Source organism: Euprymna scolopes, chromosome 13, assembly GCF_053919585.1.
Source record: "Euprymna scolopes isolate OS-2025 chromosome 13, ASM5391958v1, whole genome shotgun sequence".
In the NCBI taxonomy this organism is placed as follows: domain Eukaryota; kingdom Metazoa; phylum Mollusca; class Cephalopoda; order Sepiida; family Sepiolidae; genus Euprymna; species Euprymna scolopes.
In genome coordinates this window covers 47,929,309-47,949,630 of record NC_136494.1, presented here as the reverse complement: position 1 = coordinate 47,949,630, position 20,322 = coordinate 47,929,309, and the positions used below count along the sequence as shown (strand labels likewise).

General features: G+C 37.2%; 1 protein-coding gene across 3 annotated transcripts in view; it reads right to left on the bottom strand.

The window, feature by feature from the left end:
* LOC145292012 (DNA (cytosine-5)-methyltransferase 3B-like) overlaps positions 1-20,322 on the bottom strand; it is a 667,010-nt gene that overhangs the window by 462,958 nt on the left and 183,730 nt on the right. The gene's annotated exons all lie outside the window — the stretch shown is intronic.

Genomic DNA, 20,322 nt, shown 5'->3' with positions numbered 1-20,322 from the left:
AACTCCCCTTCGGGGAAGAGGGGGCCCCGATGAGTATCACAGAAGGAGGGAAGCCAGGGGGCCTCTACGCCTCCTCCGGGCAGTAGTGGAATGGCTCGTTGGGCCTGTAGATGGGAAAGACATGGAGTGGAGAGTAACCCGATCTGTGAGAAGTGGGGTCACTACTGCCAAGTGGCTGGTCGATGTACGGACGTGGCGGACCGTAGGTTAGGAAAAAGAAAGGATGAAGAAAGACTACCCACTGACCCACCAGAGAAGAGAATGGCAGGTCAGGCAGTCAGAATGAAGATCGCCTCCCGCCTACCCAGGAGCGGCTTAGGGAAGAGACCGACAGAGTTACGACCTGATGACCCTTACAAACCAGGGAGCCAGGCCAGCCAGGGGTCGAGGAGCACCTGGGCTGCTGGACCTGTGGTCAGTTCGGTCATATGGCCCGAGGCTGCCCAAAAAGGAAATGCGGGCATTGTCGGGAGTCAGGCCATTCACAAAGACAGTGCTCCCGAAAAAGGGGAGACTCCGTGATGTAGAAGCAGAGAGAGAAGCTGTTGCCTGAGGTTGACCAAGGAGGAAGAAAAAGGCCAAGACGAGTAGAAGTTAGCTGTATCTTAAAAGAGAGTCAGGATCTTAGATGCCAGATGGTGGTGGAGGGCATGAAGGTGGCAGCCCTGATCGATACAGGCACCTCGGTTACACTGGTTAAGTCCAGTGCTTATCGGAAGATGGCCGACCAGGGGCGTTTTTAATCCAGTTGACCTGGAATTGACACAGGCGGACCAAGGCTGACTATCCCTGGAAGGACGGGCCAGGCTTCCCTATGAGGTAGAGGGGATGACGGGACAATTACAGGCTTATGTGGCGCCCAATTTGTGTGAAGAGTTAATATTGTGATATAATTGGCTGCAAGAAATGGGAGCAGCGGTCACTTTTGTTCCACCAACCCTGTGGATGAAGGGGAGGGGTATCCCTCTAAGTGGCCGAAAACAGCCAAAGGACCTCCCGGTTGTGACCTGAGAGGATACGGAAATTCCTCCCCGAACGGTAGTGTCCACAACGGTAAGGATCCAGGGGCGAAGGAAGGGAAGCCCTGATGGCTACCAGGTGACCTCCCTAGAAGAATAGGGAGATGGGAACTTAGAAGTGGCAATTGGTGATACTATAGTGAGTGAACCTGGAAGCTTCCCGGTGCTGTTAAAAATAATTCCTGTAAGACGGTACGGGTTAAATGTGGAACCCAGGTGAGACAAGCCTATCCTGTTGAGAGAGTTCAAAGAATAGGGACCTGGTGTAGGGAGGCAACAAGGAATCAGAGGGAATCGTCACAGGAAGTGATATCACTGCCTGAGTACTAAAGGGAGATAATAAAACTGCTAGACCACAATCGAGATATTATCACTTCCAGCAATTGGGAATTGGGGTGTACAAACACAGTAACGATAAGGATTGGGGTGTACAAACACAGTAATGATAAGACCACCCGCCTATTAGATTGAAACCCTACCGAACCCTGATTAATAATAGAAAAATTGTAGAGGAGGCGGTGTCTGGGATGTTGGAGGCAGGAATAATTGAACATTCCACCTCACTGGGGAGTTTCCCCGTGGTGATCATGGAAAAGAAAGACGGGGGACACAGATTTTGTGTGGTGGATTTCCGGAAGCTGAATGCTATTACCAAACCCTTAACGGTGCCTCTGTCCCTAATAGACGACATACTGGCTTTGTTGGGTAGAGCGAGATGCTTTACTACCCTAGACTTAAGATCAGGTTACTGGCAAATAGCTCTCAATGGGGAGGATCAAGAGAAAGCAGCTTTTGCATGTCATGCGGGACTATTTATCTTCAGAGTTATGCCGTTTGGTCTCTGTAATGCTCCAGGGATCTTCTCACAATTGATGTTGATAGTTTTACGGGGGTTGTTCCTGTCGCATAAGTTATCCGAAACCCAACAGAGGTGGCCAGTGATTGAGAAAGAAGCTTTCGCGATTGTATATGCGGTACAAAAGCTAAACTATTATCAGAGTGCGGCTGAATTTGTGGTAAAAACTGACCACAAACCGTTGAAATATCTATTTGAGGCGGATTGTACAAACAACAAGATCCAGCAGTGGGCACTGAAGTTGTCCGGCTATCAGTGTCGAATCGAATATTTGCAAGGTAAGGAGAATACCTGTGTGGATATTCTGTCCCAGATTCCACAGCTGGAATCCGAAGCCATCCAATTGAACCAGAGGTGGATAACAGGGCTTTCCAGGTAGGAGTGATTAATTCCTACACCATAAAGGAAAGACCGGACTGGAGTGAGACAGATGTAACTGAATCTGAACCTATAGTTGACCCACATTGGGTCGAAATGATTGAGGCAGGTCAAGAAGATAAAGAATTAGTAGGGTTGAGAGCCCGGGTGGAGAAGGTCGAACCCAAAAGTACACCCTTCACCACGACGGGCTGTATTATATTGCTGGTCAGAACGGAGAAATAGGATTAAAAATGGTGGTAGCGCAACTCCGGAGAGCAATCCTGGATCAAGCTCATGAAAGGGCAGGACACTTAGGGATTGAAAAAACTTATCAGTTAATATTTAGAAACTATTATTGGCCAGGATTGGTCAAGGATGTTGTGGAATGGGTAAATAGATGCGTAACATGTCAGATTCACAGTAGATATCAACCGCTTGCTCCACTGGCAGAAACGGATGTTCCGCAGTATCCTTTCCAGAAAGTGAGTCTGGACATCTCCTGACCCTACCCCCAAACAGAGCGTGATAATCAATATATCGTGAGCGTAGTGACCTGGCTCACTAACTGGCCAGAGGCTTACATGGTGCCAGATAAGACCACCCAGTCGGTGGCCGGTATAATCCTGGGGGAGATCTATCTGAGGTATGGGTCTCCAGAGCAATTAGTCGCCGACAATGGCGCAGAGAATGTGAATAAGATTATGAAGGAGATACTCGACGAGCTCGGCATCCACCATGTGTTGACCTCCCCTTACCACCCCCAAAGTAACTCCAAGGTTAAGCGATTTCACAAGACGCTGGTGGATATCCTGATAAGCTTGTTACTGATAATCCGGCGGAATCGGATTGGTTCCTCACACAAGCTTTAGCAGCAGTGAGCTTTATGATGAATGAAACCTCAGAATTTTCACCATTTGAATTGGTGTTTGGGAGGGATGTGATTCTGCCAATTGATAATCTCTTGAAGCCGCGTAGGAAATATCTGGGGGAGGAGCATCACCAATTATTGTTGGAACAGCAACATAAGAGATTTGTCCAGGCCAGGGATCGTATTAAACGAGCACAAAAGAAACAAAACACTCGAGTGAATAAAGATAGAAGGGAGATCAAGTTCAAGGTCGGAGATCCCATGTACTATAAGGTGCAAACTCGAGAGGGGATGCTGGATAAACGTTGGACTCCTCACTATCGAATAGTAGAGCAGACCAGCCCTCTTTCCTTTATAATCTGGGACCAGGTTGCTGGAAAGATATAAAAGAGTACATGCCAATGACTTTAAGCTGGCAAAATTGGAATGTGATATAAAACTCATCCCACGAAAATTGGGGAGACGCCCATGTAAGACTACCTTGGTTGCACCCCAGGAAACGGAAACCTCCGGAAGGATTTCTTATTTGAAGAATAAGAGTTACTTATTGAGTGGGAATCCAGTTGAGAATAATTAATGGCATTAATTTCAGCGATTAAATTGTCTTTTGAGAAGAAAATAGAATTTTACCTCAGTCGGGAAGGATTTCTTATTCGAGGAATAAGAGTTAAGAGGCTGCTAATTGAGTGGGATTAATTAAACATAATTATCAGCATCACTGAGCGAGGTAATAAATTAATTGTACTGCACCCAAATTTAGCTCGAAAGCGATTATATTTTTTTTAGATGGATTTCTCTTTGCAAGTAAATTGTGCATGTGGTGTTCGCACTTGTCAAGAACAGAATTCCTTGTGAGATATCGGGCCATTAACTGACCCAACGTGACTGCTCAGCTTGAAAAGGCCGTTAAACATTACGCATTTTAGCATTATTTACATTTTGGGGGAGGGGGGGCGTGTTAAGAAAGTTAGGGACTGACAGCAAAAGGGGGCGTGTGCCGTTGTAATGATTGTTGGGTGGCTCTCAGTTTTGAATCCGGCTGGGGGTGAACTGACCTTAATGGTGATGCCTCCACCCCTCAGAGGCCCTGTGTGCGCGGTGTACAAAAATGGGGGGGGGGGGGTAAGCGCACTATGAATTATCTGTGTGCTACTGGTGATGGTTGTATGCGTTGTTGCCTGTGATCATATGGTGTGTAAAAAGAACAAAGGTGATGAGGAAATCAGGCGATAAGCATCTCGAGGCTGGTTGCGCGGATGACGAGAGAAACCCTGGTCTGAAACCGCCTATAATTCCGGAGAATGCGGTTCCTGTTACTGACATAAACAAGACCGATGTGCATCCCAAAAACCTTCCTGACGCTGAAATACAAAGGAACTGAAAGAGGACTCGAATATTTCTCTTCTTTTTTTTCATCTGTTTATCTAAATTCTTGCAGGACGCTGAGCTGTGAATTGCCAAGAGAGATCCCATCGGTAACTTGAATGACATGAGAAGAAGTCCTCAGTTCAACAAGATGCTTACAAGGTGCTGAACTGTGAATTATACGGTGAAACCTCAACTACAAATGGTTATGGTGAGAGAAATCCCCTCTAGCTCAATAAAAAGCGGGTCCTTAATTACCCTGATTAGCGTTGTATACCTTTTATTAAGACACTGTGCTTATAACTTGTGACTGAAATTCTGTGAAAAAAAAATCAAGAGAAATGGGAAATAACTATTGTAAACCCTTTATTAAAAAAAATCCGAGTACTAAGTTAAAAAAAAAAAAAAAACTTTTCTAAACAGGGAAGATAACTCTTATGAGTTTAGAAAAAAATGACAATTTTAAAAAGGTGATAATTAAGAAATACAGGATTCACGAACTGAAAAATATCTGTGAGTGACATTCATAAATGTTGATTTTTTTTTTTTTTTTTTGAGTTAGTGTAAATTGTGAAAAAAAAAAAGAACAAGCAAAAACTTTCATAATGAAAGGAAAAAAAGAGACTTAATTACCCTGAATGAGACCATGGACTCTAGATTTTATTACTTTTAATGAACTTTTTGATCTTCTTTCTTATGAACTTTTGTATGGAAAAAAGGGGGAGAAGACTCGTTGGAGGGTGGCTATCAGACTATGTATATGTTATCTTTTCTTGACAGGTAAACCAACGATGGAGAGAGGGACCATGAGAAACCTGGTGGCAGGCTGTGAGAAGGGTGTTGAGATTAGACCTATTGGTTCTGTGCGAAGCAATATGTCTAAGGGGGCGGATGTGACATGACTATTTGAGGGAGCAAGTTGCTCCTCATTGGGGAGGTTGAGACTCCCCAACCCCGGCCTCTGAGGGATGCACGATAAATATGCTAAGATTGTCTGTTGAACGTTAATTGAATCCCAGACAGCGGCTGTTATCAAAAGTGATATAGTTGCACTTGAGAGAAAGAAACAAATTTTATCGTTTCACAAGATTTGTACTTGTTAACCTGGAGAACAACCGTTCAGACTACAGCTCTCTAAATGACAGGGTTGACCTCTTGAGGTTGTGTGAAAAGGATTTCATTTTTGGTCTCAGATTACAAAACTCTGGACAATTTCGATCTGAAATTCCCCAGAAAACATATTAAACTCTGATTGGTTAAATGGACCACCGCACCCCAACCCGTGCCTGAATATAAAAACAAGCGCCCACGTTTTTTTGAGCAGATTGCGCCGAAAATCTTGAGAAGAAACAGCTCCCAAAATGCCCCCCCCCCTCTCCAGGCCAGCTATCCAGTGACGAAGAAACAGATTTGTGAGACTTTAAATGTTTTGGTGAACTGAATGATGTACATATGTAAAAATCTGAAACTTTTGTGAAATTTACTTTTTGTAGTTAGAAATCCTGATTTTGTCAGTTTTCCTTTCCGGCGCATGCAGAGGTCATCATTCTTGCTTTTCAGCAGAAATCAATGCAGAGCAGAGATGCTGAGAATCAATGTGGAGGACTCCCGGTACACTTCACATCACGAGCCACAGTTTCCGAAGAAGATAGAGGTCAGTTGCTGAGCTGACCACGGGAGACCCGCCACACTAGGGCAATTGCTCTTGACAAATCAAAGGCCTTTGATAGGGTATGGCATATAGATCTACTTCACAAGATTTTCAGCTATGGTATAGCTGGAAATGTCTTCTCAATTATTAAGTCATTTCTCTCCGATAGGCTCATAAAAGTAGTGGTTGATGGGCAGAAATCGTAAGCTCATAGTGTAACCCCACACTGATGAAGCTCAGCTAGGAATCCTTTTTGTCTGGAAACTTGGCTCGGATCATCTGGGCCTTCTTTGGGGTTGTTATATTGAATCCTGTATGCTGAAAGCGAAGCCACAGGCAGAAAGAAAAACAGAGACGTGAATTTGACTCTACAGAGTTATTTCAGAAACTTATGTATGTTTTTACAATTATCGTCAGTTCTTGGTAAGTTTTCAAAGTCTCAAATCTCTTTACAGACAGTGTCAGACGGGGTTGAGGAAGAGTAATGTCTCCAGGGGGACAGTGGTTTATTTTGAGTTTCACGTACACATTCCTTCGGAAACCGCTTCGAAACTGGCTAATTTTCGCGTGACACTTGTATTAATAGTGGTGTATGGTCGGGGTTGGAAGTCAATCAGATCACGCCACGGAATCGGGAAACCCCAGATTTTGCAGGAAACCACTAATTTTGTGATCTGAGATTTACAGATACATTAAATTCACATGACCTCCTAAGGTCATCCCTGTCAGTCTGACATCTGGCTTTTGAGTTTGCTATGGCCAGACAGTGTTATGTTATTGTTCTAAGTTCCTGTGATCAATTTTAAATGCAAAATATATTTCTCTGACTTCCAAACAATATCTATTTTGACAATGAAATAAAATATATGTTTATATTCTCTATTTCCTCGGGATATCTGTCGCTACCTGGGATCCATTAAAACGGTCTTAGCATAGTTATTTGTCCCTCCTTAGGCCCCTGGGGGTATCTAAAATTCCCCAATAAAGGCAAATTGCTCCCTCAGGTTGATTACGTCACATTTGCCCTCATTAGACTTTATTGCTTCGTAGAACCAATGGAGTCTAATTCCTTAACACACCGCTCCATCACTTTTCACAGTTCGCCGTCAGATTTTTTTTCACAGACTCCTCTCTCCATCACCAAATTACCTGTCAAAAAGATAACATATATACAATCCAATATCCAGCCTTTAATCAGGGTTCTCCCCCTTTTTCATTCAAAAGTCCATCAGAAAGTCAATTCAAAAAAGTTTATAAGGTCATGAAAATGTAAAAGTTCAAAGTTCGTCAGGGCTAATACAGTTTCTTTTTTTTTTCATATGCAAGTATTTTTTTGTATATTCTTTTTTTCTTTCAATTCACATTAATAATTCAAAGATAGATAATCATCATTTAACAATTTTCACTCAATAAAATGCAACAAGTCTATCAATTAGCTCATAAGAGTTACTGCCCTTGTTTAAAATTTTTGTCCCCTTTCTCTTTCCAGGGTTTTATAAGAGTTATTCCCCTTTTCCCATTTTTTTCATCAATTCAATCATAGTTCAATTTTTGTTTTTCCACAGAGTGTCAGTCACAATTTAAAAGATTTTTTTTTTCACTTCACTGCTATCAACAGCACAGTCTCATAATAAAGGGTATGCAGCCCTAATCAGGGTTCTCAAAGGACCTGCTTTTTATGAAGCTAGGGGAATCTTTCTCACCTTAAGCCGTCGTAGTTGAACCTTCACCTTCTATTTTACAGTTCAAATCTCCTTTATAAGCATCTTGTAACAATTTCTTTCACTGAAGATTTCTTCTCACCTCAATAGACGGTGATTCAAGGTATCGTCGGGATTTTCCTTGTCCTGCAAGAATTTTGGGTAAAAACAGAGAGAAAAGAAAAGAAAAAGATTTTCAAGTCGTCTTCAGTTACTTGGGGTTTCCACATCAGGGAGGCCTTCTGGTTGCACTTCGTTTTCGTTAACACCAGCAACCGCATTTTCCAGAGTCATAGGAGGGTTCGAACCAGTCTCTCTCCTGCGATCGGTGCAATCAGCCTCGAGATGCTCATAACCTTGCTTTCTTCCTACATTCGCTCTTTTCACGCACCATACAATCACCAATAAGAGCACAATTAACGTTACTAGTGTGCTCAATCCCACTCCTGTAACCACTATCTTATAAAGCCTATCCCTAGCTTCTGTAATCTCCAGACTGTTTAATCAGGCTTGCAATTCACTCAAATCTATTCATCCCCCCCCCCATAGATTTTGGTAGCCTAAGTCAGGTATGTGGCAGTGAACGATGGATCAAGGGGTCCCAGAGGTTAGTGAGGTTAATCAATTGGTAATTCGCCCACTCTACCTCAGGTGCTTTTAATAAATACCGTTCCTCAACTTAAAAATACGGAGGTAACCGTATGCCCTTTCCTCGGGCTTCACAACCCCTGTCCAGCTCTATCATAGTTAAAGGTGGTCTCACCTTGATTATCCCAGCAGCTGTGTTACCGCATGCCTTAGACAATTCCATCTTCTGTTGCGTGCCTTCACTTGCCACTTCAACCTTGCAGACGCTATTTATCACTCTCTCATCCCCTTGAAATAATCCCAACACACACAACTCATGATCTCCAGTGACATACCATGGACTCTGTGACCGGCAAATTCCAAGACCATTATTTTGTCATTTTCCTGCCTCTCGCTGATTCAACAGCATAAATCTATCTCCCGCCATATTAAACGCTACATATTCTGACTCCACTCTGTAACTGGCTACCAACCCTAACTTGGGTGTATCCAGTGAATAGGGAACAACTTGATAAACCTCGTATTTGGTTCCTTGATTTATCGAATACTCTCCGACAATTCAAACACAACACTAATGTTTTATCCTCCAAGAGTTTAATATTCGGGTATATTATTCTACTCCCCAAACATCTCTTATATCCATTAACACAGCTATGACTGACAGCCATCGATCTCCCCAACCGTCCTCCAGGCGGAGGGCTCATCAATGCTGTTTTTTTCCTAACCACAAGCAGAGGGTCAACAATTTGCGATTCTGTCCACATCATGTTACACAGCTCCCTCCTTCTGCCAGCTACCGCATGCCGCTCTGCTATCAGACCATCTCTTCTGGTCTCCACAGATACACCAGCTTGATCATGCCAATCCCCAAAACAAAGCGAGGAAAATCTCATCTGTCAGTACACATCTATTTATAAAAAGTCAAGTACCTTTTTGTCACAGGCTGTTTAAACAACCAATTCAATTTCAGTAAAATTAATCAGTACCCTCTTGGATAGTCAAAATAATGTAGATACACCCCCTAATTTAATCGAATCCCTTTCGATATTTCAAAACACGTTCCCATAATACTCTCTTATTCCGTGTGACACACACACACTCGTACAGACATCGATCTCAACTTCAACATTTGTCTCCTTATGTACGGTTAATATAATAAACGTCCTCTCTCTCCGTGTGACACACACACGCTCGTGCAGACGACATCAATTTCAACATCTGTCTCCTTATGGACGATTAATAATAAAAAACCACAAGGGTTATCCACGCGCCCCCAGCGTCCTCCCAGCCAGCATGTCTGAATGGATCCATATCCAGAAATGCACCCCAAGGTCACGCAAGGATCGGCAACTTCCATCATTATTGATTCTTACCCCCAAAATCCAACTTAAATTTCAACCAGAATTCATTTCAACTAATTAAAAAAATTAATTACTAAAATGCATATTTAACGATCTCAGTTAACGCCTAGTTATCGCACGAGAAATTGTCTTGTTTTTTTTTTCATTAATATCTCCAGATGCGAACATCATCAGGGTTGCGGAGTCGGAGTCGGAGGTTTTAGCTGGAGTCGGAGTCGGATTTCTAAATGTACTAGGAGTCGGAGTCGGAGTTGGAGTCGGAATTTTTTATCCGACTCCGACTCCTTAAGTCCCCCCCCCCAATTTTTTTTTTTAATGGTTTTCCTGTTTGGTTTTACCAGTTGCACAATTTAGCAGTTTTTATAATGTCTTGTTCTTATTTTTTGAGATATATCATATTTTGTACTGTCCTGCAATGCTTCTACTTCATCAAGATATTTTGGTTTATCGGATCACTGCAAATCTTGTCTGGACAGCTTTTTTCGCTTTGGTTGTGACGTCACACATGATCAATGAAAAGTCTGTCTTGTCTTTTCACTGTGGATAACAATCAGATTGTAATCCTAAAGTTATCCAGTTCCTGAATGGAATTTGGCGATTTGATTAGTCCAGGATCGATCCGGAATTACAATCTTATCCAAAAAAAAATGGGTATAAATGACAACATTGTATATGATTAACTAATCTAAACAAAAAGAGCTGATTATCGCTGAAACAGTGCATCCCAATGATTTTTCTTTTCCTTCATTTTCGGTAGTTTATCACATTTTTCGTTAATAGAAATATGCTAGATTTTTGTTTTTGTTTTTCTTACAAATAAGTTTTAACATTTAAACATTTCCGTTCTCTTATTCTTTATTCTGCATCATGTTCGCTTTTTTTTTTTGTTTTGTTTGTTTTTCCGATTTAAAAAAAGTTATATTTAAACAGGGTTATTACGTTCGCATATTCTTTATTTTCCATTTTGTTTTGATTTACTCCCCCCACACCTCTAAACACCCGGGAAGCGCTGGGTACCCTCGCTAGTTAAACATAATTCTATGTTATTTATTAGTAAAAATGAATGCCTGAAAATTTTCTGACTTCAATAAATAACTGATGTTTATAGCCTCAGCGCAGTCAACATAAAAGATCAGAATTTAAATATTTTATTTTTTTGTAGTTTAGGGTGCTATTGTTTAGAAAAACATAACAATGTTAGAAAATATCGGATTCAAATTCTTTAATTTTGGACCACTTTCCATGCAATGAGCCGAATATACAACTTTCCCGAGTCTAGGCAAGTTGATTTAAAATCGACTTACCCTAATACTGGTATGTGGAAGAATCTCAAAAACCCTACATATGTATTTATTTACGTTTTTATAGGTATACAGAAATTGATTACTGAAATAAAGCAAACAATTTTTACATTTTGAATTAAACATCTTTTTTATATAAATATATAATTTTGAAAATTAGTTACAAAACTTGATGCACCCACAAGATGGCTTCAAAAAAAATGACCATTTTAACTTAACCAGTGATTTCAAGCATTATGTATGTCAGTGCATAACAACCCGAGACGATGAAGAAACAACTTGTGGTGTTGAAATTAGTGCTTCTGGTGGTGGTACTATCAAAGGCCATGCTCCTACTTGTGCTTCTAACTTAAAAAGACATTTGGAGCGCTGCCATCCTAGCATCTTTAAACTTGTTCAACAGAAAGACAAAGGCTCATCTAATACACCAACCACATCAAAATCTAAAACTTTGATTACTGAAAAGAACCCTACCACAGCATCTCAAGTTGTTTTGTTAGTAATAAAGTGACAATCTCAATGGCTCCAGCTGAATTAAAAAGCAACATCGTTAAGATTATTGTTCTCAACAGCATTCCCTTGAGATTCTTTTCTCGGCCTGAAGTGTTAGCACTGATTGGTGAAGTGGCACGAAAATTAGGAGTGGCTCTAAACAGAGATTCCATAAAGAAATTAATTATTGGTGAATATGAGAGCCAAAAAAAAAAACAGCTAAAGAGAAAACTAAGTAATAAGTTTGTATACTTGAAAATGGATCCATGCACCCACCATCGTGTTAATTATTTTGCTGTTTATGTTAGGTATGTGGATTTTTTTGTGCTTAACAGACCTCCAAACACCTGGACACCCCCACTAGTCTAATACATAAAAAGCTAAATGGATGCAAGCGTTTGTGTATGTCCATGAAAAGCTTTTTTGGTGGGGGTTCTCGCGTCGGTTAGATTCTGGAAGAAGTTTACTGATACTTCCTAGATCGTAATATCTCAAATTTGCAAACGGATATTTTCTCTATGATTTTTTTGATTGTGTTTTAAAAAATGCCCTCGTTTCGAGCATCTGTTTGTCTTTTTCATATAAATAAAGCGAAACTAATCATAGCAAATGCAACCACCTGGCCGGAAGGCCAGGTAGTATCTGCTCTCTAATTGGTCCTTGGTCAATGTAGGGGAAACCCTCCATACTGAGACAATTACTATTTATTTAGGTACTGCCAGAAAGCCCCCCCTTTTGGGGGGAAGCTGGTTTTCTCCCACGTTATAAATGATCTTGTGTCTAATTTGCTTTTGTGGAAAAGCAAATAAATACCACGACAGAAAGCGGAAAGCTTAACTGGCGATCGGCCAGGTTTGAAAGCAACTTTCATTTCTGCACCGACTCCTATTATTCTTAAGTTAATTACCAACTCATTAATTTCACTATAATGATTAGCAAGCAAAACTAATTACCCTATGTTTTTGAGTACAATCTCACCTCTCTCGTTTTTTTGGGTTTTTTTTGCCTTTGTGCCAACTGATTTAATTTACTATCCTCTTTTTTCACGTTCTTTTCCTCCTTTGTAGTACAGGTTCGAGCCTGCCTGCCTAATACCACCTTCTTTTTTTTTTTTTTGGCTCCACACATACCTTCAAACACCCGGGAAATGCCGGACACCTCTGCTATTAATAGAATATGTCCAAGACCCAATTAATAAAAACTTTTAGGTAAAATTAAACTTTAGTCATCAACAGTCTCCTTCTAGAGTGGTACACTAATTCTAATTTTAACAATAAAAATACCACTTTTGTTTCTAATATCTCTTTTTCATTGGAGCCATATCTGGAGGATTCTTTGTCACAGGAGGCCAACTTTGTAAACCTGTCCCAAGAAATTAAGTGGTATGTTATTTGCATTTGATCATAAATGTTTGTATTTTCATAGGCTTTTTGTTAATTAAACTCTTTGATGAATTCTAGCAGTTGTAGAAATTCCATCCTCATTTCTAAATTCATGTGACATCTTTCAAGTGTTTTACTTTTGTGGGATGTGACCTGCAAGCTTTCTTTTTTCAATCTAAGAAGGATTGATTCATCTTTCATAGGCATGTTTTCAAATCCACAGTATTTCAATACCTCCTTTAGTCAGTATATTATAAACCAGTTGTCTCGATAAATTTGATTCTCAGTGATTATTTGTCTTTTTTTGGGGGGGGGGCATGTTGTTTCCTGAATAAATTTTACTGATTCTCCTGGGTATACCAATTTTGATATCTACCTTACAGCTTCAAAGCAAGAAATGGGTCTTTTTGAGCACATTCTTTCCTCCAATAACATTTTTACTTTTAACTTCTGCAAAAGATCTGATTCATGTTTATATATGCTCCATGTTGTCAATCAGTGGGTAATGCCATTGTTTTTTTTTGTTTTTTTGTTTTTTTTTAAATTTTTTAATTACATTTTAACCTCACACAAGGCACAGTTCCACTTTGATGTAGGGGGCTACTATCGGGGACATAAATTGCAGGGATATTATAATGGAGTTGAGCAGCAAGATTCACATTACACTTGAACTTATGCATATCAATACAGTTAGGGAAGCAGGAACCTGGAAGGGAATTCCAAAGTATAGCAGTTCTGGGAAAGAAACTATTAGAGCTACTAGGGATCTGTACTCTGCAGAGGTGGGATTTTGCTGATTGTCGGGTTTGTTGGAGGTATTTAAGTTGAGGGGGTACAAGGGCATTCACCATTAAAATACTTGGAAAACAGAGGAATGCAACATTTTGTCAATGGGACAGAGGTTGAAGCTTAGATGACAATTCAGGACCTATCAAGTTGCTGAATCTCTTTTGAACCCCTGTCCAGGAGTGAGAGACTAGTATCAAATGCACCAGCCCAAATGTGACAATAATACCCATACATGGGCAAATGGTGACCTTAAAGAGGTACAGAATACTTTTAAGTATAACTTTCTAGCATGATAGAGAGAGCTCACCTTTCCTGCAGCAGCGGTTGCAATGCCCTTAATATATCTGTTCTAGCTTATGTTCCTTGTGAACATTAAGCTGAGGAGTTTGAAACCACTACTTACAGGTAATGTATTTTTAGCCATTTGGTTTCCCCTTCTGCTTGTTATAGACCGTGGTATCATCAGCAAATGTACCAATCTCTTTTATATATATGTACGAGATCATTTATGAATATTAGGATCGATTCCTGAGGTACACAAAATACCAGGAAGTGTTAAAGAGAATGATGACACCTTGGATGAACAAATCTCTGTAATATTTTGACATGGAAAGGAAAAATTTAGGCATTTAACAGGACCATGTGCTCAATTCCATATTGTCCGGGATAAAAAATTGTAAGATTATAGTATTACTTTTAGCAACATATATATATATATATATATATATATATATATATATATATATATATATATATATATATATATATAGTAATTTTTAGAAAATATATATGGCGATTAAGCTACACTGAATATTCCGTGTTTCATCCACTCTAGGATTCTTCAGGCAGATAAGCCTGAAGAATCATAGAGTGGATGAAACTCGGAATATTCAGTGTAGCTTAATCGACATATATATTTTATAACTTACTAACTAGCTCTACCTATGTATTGAGCACTGTTGAAGTAAAGCTTACGCACAAATTTATACTTTCGTATATTAATCTTATGTGAGTAAATGAAGTAGTTATATATATATATATATATATATATATATATATATATATATATATATATATATATAAATTTAAAGGGGTTTAGAACAGTACTCCAAAGAGCAGAGTGTATTTTAATGTGATAGTAAAATTACTGATTTAGTTAAAACACAAGAAAAGAACAGTGCCCGTTGTAATTAAGATATATATAATAAACTCGATAGGCAAATATCCTAGAGCTACTTTAATATTTAGTAATGTGATTGATAATTTAAAATTCAAATTAGAATTAAAAATTAAAAATCTGTTTCATAAGAAGGAACAACAACAAAGTCAATAATTTGTATGATCGTTTCGGAAACAATGTTTTTATTGTGGTAGACATTAAGCCACGGACAATAATTTTTACATATAGTTTTTTTTAAACAAAGTCTCCTCATCAGCAAAAGTGGGTTTTTTTATATGTAAAAGACACCATAAATAAACCTAGCAATTTTTAAGCAAGCCAGATGTATGTGGAAAAAATTAAAATAAAAAAGAAAATATTTACTTGATAAGAAAAGTAATATGGGTTAAGAATAAAAAATAGAATAAAATTATAAATCTGAATTTGGTTTAAATATAAGGTTATAATAATGTGTTTTTAATAAAAGTTAAGAATTATACATACATATATATATATATATATATATATATATATATATATATATATATTAGATCACTCTCTGACTGACATAAATAAACATTTAAAATTAAAAAATGTTTAAATTCAACGCTATTTCACGCGGTTAATGGCAGCCGAATGGATACGGTCTCCGCTAATCGAGCCAGAGATGTCTCGTGGTGCGGGGTTCGAATCCCGAAAGGATGAAACACTAATGTCTGTAGGTATTTAATTATTATAGCAAAAAAAAATGATTATGACAGCCTCGTTAAGAGATTCATTTCTTATCGTTGATCACTTTCAGTTGAATTAAAGTCGGTCAATTTAGCTCTTATGCATAGATCATCGTATAACGATTAGATCACTCTCTGACTGACGTAAATGAACATTTAAAATTAAAACATTTTTCAATTCAACGCTATTTCACGCGGTTAATGGTAGCCGAATGGATACGGTCTCCGCTAATCGAGCCAGAGATGTCTCGTGGTGTGGGGTTCGAATCGTTCGGCTGGTGGTAATTGTGACACCCTGCACTGAAGAATCCCGAAAGGATGAAACACTAGTGTCTGTAGGTATTTAATTATTATAACAAGAAAAATAATTATATATATATATATATATATATATATATATATATATATATATATATATATATATACATATTTACCTTTTAATTGTTCGCCTTTTGAAAACCGTAATTATCGTTAAAGCATTCATTTGGATGTTGAGTGTAGCTTTTATATATATGTACGAAATGTTGAATTTTCCAAAAAGAACGCCAATTAAACATTTTTTAGCGGTTAGAATATGTTAGCAAATGCCTAATTTAAAATTAAGCAAATATTTAACAAAAAAGGGGGGGGGGAGATAATCTTATTTTTCTAATTAAATAATCAAAGGGAGATAATTAGTGTTTATTCTATTTAGATTATAAAATATATTTAGAACTTATTGCATTTAGTATTTTTAATACTTTACTTATCTATTGAAATTAATAAATATAGTATAGGTTAAGCTTGAATATATATTTAAACAATATATAATAATGGTAAATATATCAGATAAACTAATATTAATAATAATACTGATGATTAAAATTTTATTAATAAGGGTATCAAGTTAAACTTAAATTTCAAGTTTGAATATTAATAAGTAACATTTTTAATGAATTATGGTGGTTTATATTTGTTAAATTTAAACCAAAGTTTATGACTGCATGAGGATATAAGCTCCTCTTTCGAATTTAGGAGGGTGGTTCTATTTTTGATATCGTCATATCTTAAAATCTTTAGGGTCTCCTGTGTACAAAGTGAACAGAATCTATCTCCTGGTGTATATCCTTTATATGATCCTATTATTTGTCATTTCAAATTGAAGGAAATAATAGGATCATATAAACGATATACACCAGGAGATAGATTCTGTGCACTTTGTACACAGGAGACCCTAAAGATTCTAACCACTAAAAAATGTTTAATTGGCATTCTTTTTGAAAATTCAACATTTCGTACATTTATAAGCTACACTCAACATCCGAATAAATGCTTTAACATTAATTACAGTTTTCAAAAGGCGAACAATTAAAAGGTAAATATTTATATATATATATATATATATATATATATATATATATATATATGTATAATTCTTAACTTTTATTAAAAACATATTATTATAACCTTATATTTAAACCAAATTCAGATTTATAATTTTACTCTATTTTTTATTCTCAACCCATATTACTTTTCTTATCAAGTAAATATTTTCTTTTTTATTTTAATTTTTTCCACATACATCTGCCTTACTTAAAAATTGATAGGTTTATTTATGGTGTCTTTTACATATAAAAAACCCCACCCAATACTTTTGCTGATGGGGAGACTTTGTTAAAAAAAAACTATATGTAAAAATTATTGCCCGTGGCTTAATGTCCATCACAATAAAAACATTGTTTCCGAAATGATCGTACAAATTATTGACTTTGTTGTTGTTCCTTCTTATGAAACAGATTTTTAATTTTTAATTCTAATTTGAATTTTAAATTATCAATCATATTATATATATATATATATATATATATATATATATATATATATATATATTTATATATGAAAATTTTTCGGGGGATACAGAATTTAATAATGGCTAAATAGAGACCAATCAACAGTCATCAACGTAACAAAAATAAATGTCTGGTTTATGCAAACCAGACAATAGACCCTGTTTATGAAAACCTGCAAAGATATTAGCCAACGTCTGTGCATAATATGTCTGTCTGTGCATAATATCGTTCAAACTGAATTCTACCGACATAGTGGCGAATTTCATCAATTCTACAAAAATATTTTCTGGAATAAATCTTTAGTAATCACAAAACTCAACAAAAGGCTCTGGCGTTGTCATTATGGATCACCAGGATTATGTCAATAAAATGATGACTATCCTGGGGGACACCTCTAAATTTGTTAAATTAGGTCCGGTAGATACTCATGATTCTACTATTTCTATTGAGACCAAGTTCTAAAAACAACTTGTCAAATGGGTCAAAAGTGGTGTTCTTCCCACTTTCATTTCTAATTTAATTCGACCTACTGCTTCTATTCGTCCACATTTGTATGGTTTGCCTAAGACCCATAAAAAGGGGGTACCGTTGAGCCCCATATTATCCATGATAGGGTCCTGTCAACATAAGTTGGCAAGATGGTTGACAAGTATTTTAGAACCCGTTTTGGAACGTTATAGTTCATTTTGCATTAAAGACTCTTTTAGCTTTGCTAACTTTATGCAAAATTATACTCATTCAGACAAATTTATGTGTTCTTTTGATATTTCTAGTCTTTTTACTTGCATCCCATTGTTAGAGACTATTAATATTTGTGATGACGCCTTATATCGGAGTAAACTTCTAACTCCTCCAATCCCAGAAAATACGTTTGTAGAATTGATGAAATTCACCATGTTGGTAGAATTCAGTTTGAACAATATTATATACACACAGACAGATGGTATGGCCATGGGTTCCCCATTGGGACCAGTGTTGGCTAATATCTTTGTGGGTTTTCATGAACAGGGTCTATTGTCTGGTTTATGCAAACCAGACATTTATTTTCGTTACATTGATGATGCTTTTTGCTTATTTGACAACGAGACGAATGCGGATGCTTTTTTTGTGTCCCTCAATAATGTTCATCCAGCCCTTAAGTTTACGGTAGACAAAGAAACAAATTCTACTCTTCCATTTTTGGATGTTCTTGTGTTCAAGACATCCTCATGTTTTCTTACTTCTGTTTATCGTAAACCAACTTTTATCGGTCTCTATACACGCTGGGACTCTTTTTATCCTACAAATCACAAATACAATTTAATTAAGATTTTAGCATATAGGGCCTTGATGATTTGTTCTAAAGTTAATCTGATGATGAGCTTAAGTTTATTACTAAGATCCTTTGTAAAAATGGTTACCCGTTAGATATTGGTGAAACTACTATTAATAAGAAAGTTTCCAATTTTTATAAACCTAAAGAAATCATATTTAATAGATGTCTTGTTTACCTACGTCTAGCTTGGCTAGGTAACATCAGCGACCGATTTGCTAAGGAAATTTCTTTGTCTGTGCAACTAGCAATACACATGAAAAAGTTTAAATGGCTTAAAATATTTCAATATTGGTATATATAGAAAGAGCTTGATAAGCTAAGAAAGAATTTTTTTAAATTTTTTAAATCCAATTAAAATCAAGGAAGTTATGACTATTTTTATGCTCTGCGTGTTTGGATATTTCCCCTCTTTAAGACAATATGTGTTTTGTCACATTTTTTGCACTACTTTCTCAGTAAAAATGCTATATCTTTGTTAAAACACAAGATTAAGCAATGAAATTTGCCATATAAGTGTATATTTGTGTAAGGAATCTGAATATGCCACTGAAAATCTCCAGAAATGAATGGTTCCCAAATAATCTGCAGTAAATGCACATAAATATGCTGTGATTGCTAAAAATGTCAATGTCATGTGTTCATTAAAAGAAAAGAAGTTAGAGAACTCAAAGTTTAGTTGTAATGCATTTTATGTGTCAAAAACTGAAATCGAAATCTAGGATTGGTTAAAAATGAATATATTGCAATATTTCTTTGGTATTATTGTAGATTAATACCTTCTGCTACCCCTCCCCATCTGACCACCTCTCAAAAATATGTGATTCTACCTTTATAGACAATTGCATGTGAACAACTTGAAAAACTTTAAAAGATAAACAAAAATTATTTTAGAATTTAATGTAAAATGATTTCTAATTTTGAATCATTCGAGCGTTTTAGGGCAGTTACCCCCCCCCCCCATTTTTTCCTATGATAGATAAATCCTGGGTGTTTTGTTGTTTGTTTGTTTGTTTGTTTTCTAAAAGGCAATTATGCATGTTTTTAAGAGGGTCTTTGTGCAATTATGAAAAGGTGGTGAGGTTGCCACTCTGACTTTGGGTCTATTATAGGGTTAAGGAAAATTATGTGTGAACATCCAGAAGACTTGATAGAAACAAAACAAAAACAATTTTAGAATTTAGAGGAGGGGTTGGTTTCACATAAATGCAAAACAATTCACTATTTCAAGACACTCCTAGCATTTTAGGACAGTTGACCAATTTATTTATTTTGGGGGGAGATTAATAATGTGCACTTTTCTTTAAACGTTTTTTATGCTTTATTTATTTATTTTTTTATGCTTCACAGAGGAAGTTTGTTTAGTGGGGAGCTCTGCCACTTGTACTTAGTGTTATTATTAAGACTAAAGGTTTTAGGAGGAGGCTTGCCACTCATACCTAGGATTAGACATAGAATTAAGCGAGTTTTTTTTTTTGTTTGTTTTTTTAAGAGGGTGTTTGATACCCATTGTGAAACTTTACAAAAATTATGACAAACAGACAAAAATAAATGTTATT